The sequence below is a fragment of the Melanerpes formicivorus genome, unplaced genomic scaffold, assembly GCF_026170545.1.
Source record: "Melanerpes formicivorus ecotype bairdi unplaced genomic scaffold, bMelFor1.0.p_v2 SCAF_606, whole genome shotgun sequence".
Taxonomy (NCBI): Eukaryota; Metazoa; Chordata; class Aves; order Piciformes; family Picidae; genus Melanerpes; species Melanerpes formicivorus.
In genome coordinates this window covers 92,501-102,641 of record NW_027142958.1, presented here as the reverse complement: position 1 = coordinate 102,641, position 10,141 = coordinate 92,501, and positions in this window count along the sequence as shown.

Below are 10,141 nucleotides of genomic sequence, written 5' to 3'. Positions count from 1 at the left end.
GAGGTTGCGCTCCGCTCCTCCGGCCCTAAAGCCGCCCTCGCCCGCCCCCCGGCTTGCCGCTTGGCTCGGCTGCCCGCCCGCCCGCTAATCCCCCCAACGCCCCCACCCCAAAAACACCCCAGCCCTACCGCATGCCGCTCCCCCTCTCCCCGCTCTCGCTGACCGCTGCCACCCCCCCCCCACCCCTCCCCCCCGAAACAAACCCCCCAGCCCTACCGCATGCCGCTCCCCCTCTCTCCCTAGCCTGCCCCCCCCGCCGTCGCTTGCTGCCGCCGCCGCCGCCGCCGCCGCCGCCGCCGCCGCCGGGACCCGCCTCGGTCTGGTGGCGCGCGCTCGGAGATCCCCGGCTACCCGTCCGTCCGTCCGTCCCTCCCTCCCGCCCCGCCCCGGGGGAGGGCCCGGGGCAGCGCGGGCAGGCGGGGAGCAAAAAAAAGGCGCGGGCGCCAAAAAACGTCGGGGTCCCGGGGTGGCGGAGGGGGGCAGCGGCGGGGGCGGCGGCGGGTACACGGCGCCGGGTCCAGGGCGCCGGGTCCAGCCCGTCCCGGGGCGGGGACAGGTGGTGTCGTCCGTCCCCGCCCCCGTAACCTGCTCTGAAGCATCCGCTTCCCGCCGCGGTTCGCCCTCCACCCCCCCGCCGCACACGCAGCTGCCGCTTCCCGCCGCCTCTGCCCCCCGCCCCGGGATCAACCACCCGCCGGGTCCAGCCGGTCCCGGTCCCGGGAACCTGCTCCCGGGGCCAGCCGGAGCCACGCCCCCTCCTCTGACGCTTCCAGCTGCCGCCTCCCCTCCCACCCCCCCAAACTCACACTGGCCCTCGCCGGCCCGCCCACCCGCCTACCTGCTTGCCCGCCGCCGCTGGGTGGCGTGCCGGACACTCTCGCACACAGGTACACAGACAGGGACACAGGGACACAGGCACTCAGGCACACAGGGACACAGGGACACAGGGACACAAGGACACAGGGACACAGGCACTCAGGCACTCAGGCACTCAGGGACACAGGGACACAGGGACACAGGGACACAGGCACTCAGGCACTCAGGGACACAGGGACACAGGGACACAGGCACTCAGGCACACAGGGACACAGGTGGCGGGCCGGAGGCCGCTCTCCACTGTGTGGCAGGGGTCCAAGAGCCACCCCAGCCCAACCCAGAGGGTCTTTTGCACCTCTCTAGAGGCCACCCAGAGACCCCAGGCCGCAGCAGAAGCCTCCCCCGCATGCTCTGCAGGCTTCCGACCCACCCCAGGCCGCACCAGAAGCCTCCCCCGCAAGCTCTGCAGGCTTCCGACCCACCCCAGGCCGCACCAGAAGCCTCCCCCGCATGCTCTGCAGGCTTCCGACCCACCCCAGGCCGCAGCAGAAGCCTCCCCCGCAAGCTCTGCAGGCTTCCGACCCACCCCAGGCCGCAGCAGAAGCCTCCCCCGCAAGCTCTGCAGGCTTCCGACCCACCCCAGGCCGCAGCAGAAGCCTCTCCCGCACGCTCTGCAGGCTTCCGACCCACCCCAGGCCGCAGCAGAAGCCTCTCCCGCACGCTCTGCAGGCTTCTCAGCCACCCCAGGCCGCAGCAGAAGCCTCTCCCGCACGCTCTGCAGGCTTCTCAGCCACCCCAGGCCGCACCAGAAGCCTCTCCCGCACGCTCTGCAGGCTTCTCAGCCACCCCAGGCCGCACCAGAAGCCTCCCCCGCACGCTCTGCAGGCTTCTCAGCCACCCCAGGCCGCACCAGAAGCCTCTCCCGCACGCTCTTCAGGCTTCTCAGCCACCCCAGGCCGCACCAGAAGCCTCCCCCGCACGCTCTGCAGGCTTCTCAGCCACCCCAGGCCGCACCAGAAGCCTCTCCCGCACGCTCTTCAGGCTTCTCAGCCACCCCAGGCCGCACCAGAAGCCTCCCCCGCACGCTCTGCAGGCTTCTCAGCCACCCCAGGCCGCACCAGAAGCCTCCCCCGCACGCTCTGCAGGCTTCCCACCCACCCCAGGCCGCAGCAGAAGCCTCTCCCGCACGCCCTGCAGGCTTCTCAGCCACCCCAGGCCGCAGCAGAAGCCTCTCCCCGCACGCTCTGCAGGCTTCTCAGCCACCCCAGGCCGCAGCAGAAGCCTCTCCCGCACGCTCTGCAGGCTTCTCAGCCACCCCAGGCCGCAGCAGAAGCCTCTCCCGCACGCTCTGCAGGCTTCTCAGCCACCCCAGGCCGCAGCAGAAGCCTCTCCCGCACGCTCTTCAGGCTTCTCAGCCACCCCAGGCCGCACCAGAAGCCTCCCCCCGCACGCTCTGCAGGCTTCTCAGCCACCCCAGGCCGCACCAGAAGCCTCTCCCGCACGCTCTTCAGGCTTCTCAGCCACCCCAGGCCGCACCAGAAGCCTCCCCCGCACGCTCTGCAGGCTTCTCAGCCACCCCAGGCCGCACCAGAAGCCTCCCCCGCACGCTCTGCAGGCTTCCCACCCACCCCAGGCCGCAGCAGAAGCCTCTCCCGCACGCCCTGCAGGCTTCTCAGCCACCCCAGGCCGCAGCAGAAGCCTCTCCCGCACGCTCTGCAGGCTTCTCAGCCACCCCAGGCCGCAGCAGAAGCCTCTCCCGCACGCTCTGCAGGCTTCTCAGCCACCCCAGGCCGCAGCAGAAGCCTCTCCCGCACGCTCTGCAGGCTTCTCAGCCACCCCAGGCCGCAGCAGAAGCCTCTCCCGCACGCTCTGCAGGCTTCTCAGCCACCCCAGGCCGCAGCAGAAGCCTCTCCCGCAAGCTCTGCAGGCTTCTCAGCCACCCCAGGCCGCAGCAGAAGCCTCTCCCGCACGCTCTGCAGGCTTCTCAGCCACCCCAGGCCCCAACAGAAGCCTCTCCCCGCACGCTCTGCAGGCTTCCGACCCACCCCAGGCCGCAGCAGAAGCCTCTCCCGCACGCTCTGCAGGCTTCCGACCCACCCCAGGCCGCACCAGAAGCCTCCCCCGCACGCTCTGCAGGCTTCCGTCCCACCCCAGGCCGCACCAGAAGCCTCCCCCGCACGCTCTGCAGGCTTCCGTCCCACCCCAGGCCGCACCAGAAGCCTCCCCCGCACGCTCTGCAGGCTTCTCAGCCACCCCAGGCCGCACCAGAAGCCTCCCCCGCACGCTCTGCAGGCTTCTCAGCCACCCCAGGCCGCACCAGAAGCCTCCCCCGCACGCTCTGCAGGCTTCTCAGCCACCCCAGGCCGCAGCAGAAGCCTCCCCCGCACGCTCTGCAGGCTTCTCAGCCACCCCAGGCCGCAGCAGAAGCCTCCCCCGCACGCTCTGCAGGCTTCTCAGCCACCCCAGGCCGCAGCAGAAGCCTCCCCCGCACGCTCTGCAGGCTTCTCAGCCACCCCAGGCCGCAGCAGAAGCCTCCCCCGCACGCTCTGCAGGCTTCTCAGCCACCCCAGGCCGCAGCAGAAGCCTCCCCCGCACGCTCTGCAGGCTTCTCAGCCACCCCAGGCCGCAGCAGAAGCCTCTCCCGCACGCTCTGCAGGCTTCTCAGCCACCCCAGGCCCCAACAGAAGCCTCCCCCGCACGCTCTGCAGGCTTCTCAGCCACCCCAGGCCGCACCGGAAGCCTCTCCCGCACGCTCTGCAGGCTTCCGACCCACCCCAGGCCGCAGCAGAAGCCTCCCCCGCACGCTCTGCAGGCTTCTCAGCCACCACAGGCCGCACCAGAGGATCTTTTGCACCTCTCTGGACGCCACCCAGAGACTCCAGGCCGCACCAGAGGCCCCCCCCCCAACCATTTACAGGCTGCAGTGCCAGCCTAGGCCCTGCTGGCAGCCTCCCTTGTCTGCTTTGGAAGGCCTCCCATCCACTCCAGACCTGCCTGGAGGCCTCCCTCGACTGCTCCCGGGGCCCTCGAAGCCACCCTAGGCCTTTCTGGAGGACCTGCTCGACCGCTCGGGCGGCTTCTGACGCACCCTCGGCCATCCGGCGCCCAGCAGCTCCCAGGGACAGGCACCGGCCTCCCCCTCCGGCCGCCCCTGGGGCCGGGGGTGGCTCGGACTCGGCGCCCCCAACGTGTCGTCCCGTCCCCCCCCCCCCCCCCCCGCACCGCCGAACATTCGCTGCAGCCGAGGGCTTGCCGCTCGACGCCTACCCCATCCGCCCAGCCCCCCGCTGCCGCCCGGCGCTGCCCCGGCCGCTGCGCCCCGCCTCTCATCGCTCCCCCCACCCGGCAACCGGCCGCCGGGCACGGCAAGTCCCAGGGCAGGGAACAGGTGCTGCCGGGACCCCGTGCTGGCTGCCGGCTTCCCGGGGCTGCCCCGGGCACGGACAGGTCGCCCCCCCCGCCCCGGCGAATGTTCACCGAACCGGCTGCCGGCTGCCTTCGAGCACCCCCCGCCCCCCGCCACTATCGTCCCCCCCCGCCCCCCCTCCGCCTCCGCTGCCGCTTCTCCCCGCACCGCCTCCACTGCCTCCCCCCGCCGCCGGCGAACGAGTCGCCGGATCCGTAGGGTGCCGGGAGCCCGAACGGCGAGCGGCTCCGGCTGCTGCCGGGACCGCGGGGCTTCGAGCCGCTCCGGCCGCGCCCGGGACCCCGTGCCGGAAGCCGGCATCCCGGGACGGCCCCGGGACGGCCCCGGTCGCCGGCCGGGTGACGTTCAGCGAAGCGGCTGCCGCCAGTCTTTGGGCCTCCCCCGTGCCGGGGCCCGCGGGGATTCGAGCCGGTCCGGCCGCGGCCGGGATCCCGGGCCGGACGATGGCTTCCCGGGCCGGTCCCGGTCGCCTCCCGGGTGACGTTCACCGAAGCGGCTGCCGGCTGTCTTCGAGCCCCCCCCCCGCCTCCGCCTCCGCTGCCGCTTCTCCCCGCACCCCCTCCACTGCCTCCCCCCGCTGCCGGCGAACGAGTCGGCGGATCCATACCGTCCCGAGAGCCCGAGGCGGCGGCACCCAGTGCGGGTCCGGCCGAGGCCGGGACCCCGTGCCTGTCGCAGGCTTCCCGGGACGGCCCCGGAACGGCCGCGGTCGCCGGCCGGGTGACGTTCACCGAAGCGGCTGCCGGCTGTCTTCGAGCCCCCCCCCCCTCCGCCTCCGCTGCCGCTTCTGCCCGCACCTCCTTCACTGCCTCCCCCCGCCGCCCGCGAACGAGTCGGCGGATCCGTAGGGTGCCGGGAGCCCGAACGGCGAGCGGCTCCGGCTGCTGCCGGGACCGCGGGGCTTCGAGCCGCTCCGGCCGCGGCCGGGACCCCGTGCCGGAAGCCGGCATCCCGGGACGGCCCCGGGACGGCCCCGGTCGCCGGCCGGGTGACGTTCAGCGAAGCGGCTGCCGCCAGTCTTTGGGCCTCCCCCGTGCCGGGGCCGCGGGGATTCGAGCCGGTCCGGCCGCGGCCGGGATCCCGGGCCGGACGATGGCTTCCCGGGCCGGTCCCGGTCGCCTCCCGGGTGACGTTCACCGAAGCGGCTGCCGGCTGTCTTCGAGCCCCCCCCCCGCCTCCGCCTCCGCTGCCGCTTCTCCCCGCACCCCCTCCACTGCCTCCCCCCGCTGCCGGCGAACGAGTCGGCGGATCCATACCGTCCCGAGAGCCCGAGGCGGCGGCACCCAGTGCGGGTCCGGCCGAGGCCGGGACCCCGTGCCTGTCGCAGGCTTCCCGGGACGGCCCCGGAACGGCCGCGGTCGCCGGCCGGGTGACGTTCACCGAAGCGGCTGCCGGCTGTCTTCGAGCCCCCCCCCCCTCCGCCTCCGCTGCCGCTTCTGCCCGCACCTCCTTCACTGCCTCCCCCCGCCGCCCGCGAACGAGTCGGCGGATCCGTAGGGTGCCGGGAGCCCGAACGGCGAGCGGCTCCGGCTGCTGCCGGGACCGCGGGGATTCGAGCCGCTCCGGCCGCGGCCGGGACCCCGTGCCGGAAGCCGGCATCCCGGGACGGCCCCGGGACGGCCCCGGTCGCCGGCCGGGTGACGTTCAGCGAAGCGGCTGCCGCCAGTCTTTGGGCCTCCCCCGTGCCGGGGCCGCGGGGATTCGAGCCGGTCCGGCCGCGGCCGGGATCCCGGGCCGGACGATGGCTTCCCGGGCCGGTCCCGGTCGCCTCCCGGGTGACGTTCACCGAAGCGGCTGCCGGCTGTCTTCGAGCCCCCCCCCGCCTCCGCCTCCGCTGCCGCTTCTCCCCGCACCCCCTCCACTGCCTCCCCCCGCTGCCGGCGAACGAGTCGGCGGATCCATACCGTCCCGAGAGCCCGAGGCGGCGGCACCCAGTGCGGGTCCGGCCGAGGCCGGGACCCCGTGCCTGTCGCAGGCTTCCCGGGACGGCCCCGGAACGGCCGCGGTCGCCGGCCGGGTGACGTTCACCGAAGCGGCTGCCGGCTGTCTTCGAGCCCCCCCCCCTCCGCCTCCGCTGCCGCTTCTGCCCGCACCTCCTTCACTGCCTCCCCCCGCCGCCCGCGAACGAGTCGGCGGATCCGTAGGGTGCCGGGAGCCCGAACGGCGAGCGGCTCCGGCTGCTGCCGGGACCGCGGGGCTTCGAGCCGCTCCGGCCGCGGCCGGGACCCCGTGCCGGAAGCCGGCATCCCGGGACGGCCCCGGGACGGCCCCGGTCGCCGGCCGGGTGACGTTCAGCGAAGCGGCTGCCGCCAGTCTTTGGGCCTCCCCCGTGCCGGGGCCGCGGGGATTCGAGCCGGTCCGGCCGCGGCCGGGATCCCGGGCCGGACGATGGCTTCCCGGGCCGGTCCCGGTCGCCTCCCGGGTGACGTTCACCGAAGCGGCTGCCGGCTGTCTTCGAGCCCCCCCCCGCCTCCGCCTCCGCTGCCGCTTCTCCCCGCACCCCCTCCACTGCCTCCCCCCGCTGCCGGCGAACGAGTCGGCGGATCCATACCGTCCCGAGAGCCCGAGGCGGCGGCACCCAGTGCGGGTCCGGCCGAGGCCGGGACCCCGTGCCTGTCGCAGGCTTCCCGGGACGGCCCCGGAACGGCCGCGGTCGCCGGCCGGGTGACGTTCACCGAAGCGGCTGCCGGCTGTCTTCGAGCCCCCCCCCCCTCCGCCTCCGCTGCCGCTTCTGCCCGCACCTCCTTCACTGCCTCCCCCCGCCGCCCGCGAACGAGTCGGCGGATCCGTAGGGTGCCGGGAGCCCGAACGGCGAGCGGCTCCGGCTGCTGCCGGGACCGCGGGGATTCGAGCCGCTCCGGCCGCGGCCGGGACCCCCGTGCCGGAAGCCGGCATCCCGGGACGGCCCCGGGACGGCCCCGGTCGCCGGCCGGGTGACGTTCAGCGAAGCGGCTGCCGCCAGTCTTTGGGCCTCCCCCGTGCCGGGGCCGCGGGGATTCGAGCCGGTCCGGCCGCGGCCGGGATCCCGGGCCGGACGATGGCTTCCCGGGCCGGTCCCGGTCGCCTCCCGGGTGACGTTCACCGAAGCGGCTGCCGGCTGTCTTCGAGCCCCCCCCCGCCTCCGCCTCCGCTGCCGCTTCTCCCCGCACCCCCTCCACTGCCTCCCCCCGCTGCCGGCGAACGAGTCGGCGGATCCATACCGTCCCGAGAGCCCGAGGCGGCGGCACCCAGTGCGGGTCCGGCCGAGGCCGGGACCCCGTGCCTGTCGCAGGCTTCCCGGGACGGCCCCGGAACGGCCGCGGTCGCCGGCCGGGTGACGTTCACCGAAGCGGCTGCCGGCTGTCTCCGAGCACCCCCCCCCCCTCCGCCTCCGCTGCCGCTTCTGCCCGCACCTCCTTCACTGCCTCCCCCCGCCGCCCGCGAACGAGTCGGCGGATCCGTAGGGTGCCGGGAGCCCGAACGGCGAGCGGCTCCGGCTGCTGCCGGGACCGCGGGGATTCGAGCCGCTCCGGCCGCGGCCGGGACCCCGTGCCGGAAGCCGGCATCCCGGGACGGCCCCGGGACGGCCCCGGTCGCCGGCCGGGTGACGTTCAGCGAAGCGGCTGCCGCCAGTCTTTGGGCCTCCCCCGTGCCGGGGCCGCGGGGCTTCGAGCCGGTCCGGCCGCGGCCGGGATCTCGTGCCGAACGTCGTCTTCCCGGGACGGTCCCGGGAGGGCCCCAGTCTCCTCCCGGGTGACGTTCACCGAAGCGGCTGCCGGCTGTCTTCGAGCCCCCACCCCTGCCGTGGCCGCGGGGATTCGCCCCGGTCCGGCAGCTGACGGTTCCCTGTGCCGGACGCCGGCTTCCCGGGACTGCCCCGGGCCGGTCCCGGTCGCCTCCCGGGTGACGTTCACCGAAGCGGCTGACGGCTGTCTCCGAGCACCCCCCCCCCCCCTCCGCCTCCGCTGCCGCTTCTGCCCGCACCTCCTTCACTGCCTCCCCCCGCCGCCCGCGAACGAGTCGGCGGATCCGTAGGGTGCCGGGAGCCCGAACGGCGAGCGGCTCCGGCTGCTGCCGGGACCGCGGGGATTCGAGCCGCTCCGGCCGCGGCCGGGACCCCGTGCCGGAAGCCGGCATCCCGGGACGGCCCCGGGACGGCCCCGGTCGCCGGCCGGGTGACGTTCAGCGAAGCGGCTGCCGCCAGTCTTTGGGCCTCCCCCGTGCCGGGGGCCGCGGGGCTTCGAGCCGGTCCGGCCGCGGCCGGGATCTCGTGCCGAACGTCGTCTTCCCGGGACGGTCCCGGGAGGGCCCCAGTCTCCTCCCGGGTGACGTTCACCGAAGCGGCTGCCGGCTGTCTTCGAGCCCCCACCCCTGCCGTGGCCGCGGGGATTCGCCCCGGTCCGGCAGCTGACGGTTTCCTGTGCCGGACGCCGGCTTCCCGGGACTGCCCCGGGACAGCCCCGGTCGCCTCCCGGGTGACGTTCACCGAAGCTGCTGCCGCCTGTCTTTGTCCCCCCCCCCCCGTGCTCTCCCTCAGCCGGGAGGTAGACGTGCTCTCCCTCGGCGAGTAGACGTGCTCTCCCTCGGCGAGTAGACGTGCTCTCCCTCGGCGAGTAGACGTGCTCTCCCTCGGCGAGTAGACGTGCTCTCCCTCGGCGAGTAGACGTGCTCTCCCTCGGCGAGTAGACGTGCTCTCCCTCGGCGAGTAGACGTGCTCTCCCTCGGCGAGTAGACGTGCTCTCCCTCGGCGAGTAGACGTGCTCTCCCTGGGCGAGTAGACGTGCTCTCCCTGGGCGAGTAGACGTGCTCTCCCTGGGCGAGTAGACGTGCTCTCCCTGGGCGAGTAGACGTGCTCTCCCTGGGCGAGTAGACGTGCTCTCCCTGGGCGAGTAGACGTGCTCTCCCTTGGCGAGTAGACGTGCTCTCCCTCGGCGAGTAGACGTGCTCTCCCTCGGCGAGTAGACGTGCTCTCCCTCGGCGAGTAGACGTGCTCTCCCTCGGCGAGTAGACGTGCTCTCCCTGGGCGAGTAGACGTGCTCTCCCTCGGCGAGTAGACGTGCTCTCCCTCGGCGAGTAGACGTGCTCTCCCTCGGCGAGTAGACGTGCTCTCCGCGGAGATCGCGCTTGTCGCCAAGGGGTCGCTGTTGCGCTCTGCCTCCGCCTACGTCATCGTACAAGCCGGCGTGATTTCTGCGACCTGCCGCTGGGCGGAGGTCGGCTGGTTGTGCGCTCGCGGAGCTGACGGCCCTCCAGTTCCGTATATGAGGGAACGAGTGACGCCGAGCACTCCCAGGGCAGCGCTGCCGAGCGGCTGCTCCAAGCCACCCGCCAGGCGGCTGGGCAGGGGTCCGTCTGGCTTCTCGGTGGCTTTCCCCCGGGTCAGAGAGGGGACCCGCGGGGCCGAGCAAAGGCGCGGCGGTTTGGAGCGGCCGCTGGCGCACCCTCAGCGGTGTTGGATGGGTTTCGCTCGTCCGTGAGCCGGAGCCCAGCCCGGGCTCGGCAACGAAAGAGGGGAGAAGAGAAAAAGTTGACGAGTGGCTGGCGCCGGCCACTGCCGAAGTGTGGAACCCCCGAAGCGAAGTTTGCCCGGTGGGGCCCGGGGGCAGAGAAAGCCGGGGAGACGTGGTGCCGGCGTCGGTCCCACCAAGAATGGAAAGCAAGCCCGTCCAGGCACGGCGAGAGAGAGCCCGGTAAGGGGCAGAGAGAGTTCCCAGCACTGGACCCTCTTCACGGGGGTTCCCCCCCATGGCCAAAGCCGCAGCCCGCGGGGGCACGGCATCTAAGGGAAAAGCCAGCGGCGGTGACTGGCCACTCGTATGCTATGGAGCCCGGCATGGGGGGAGGAGGGCAAGCCGGTGCCCCAGCACGGCTTCCTCCTGGCTCCAGAGGGGCGCCCCGTGATGGAGATGTAACTCGGTG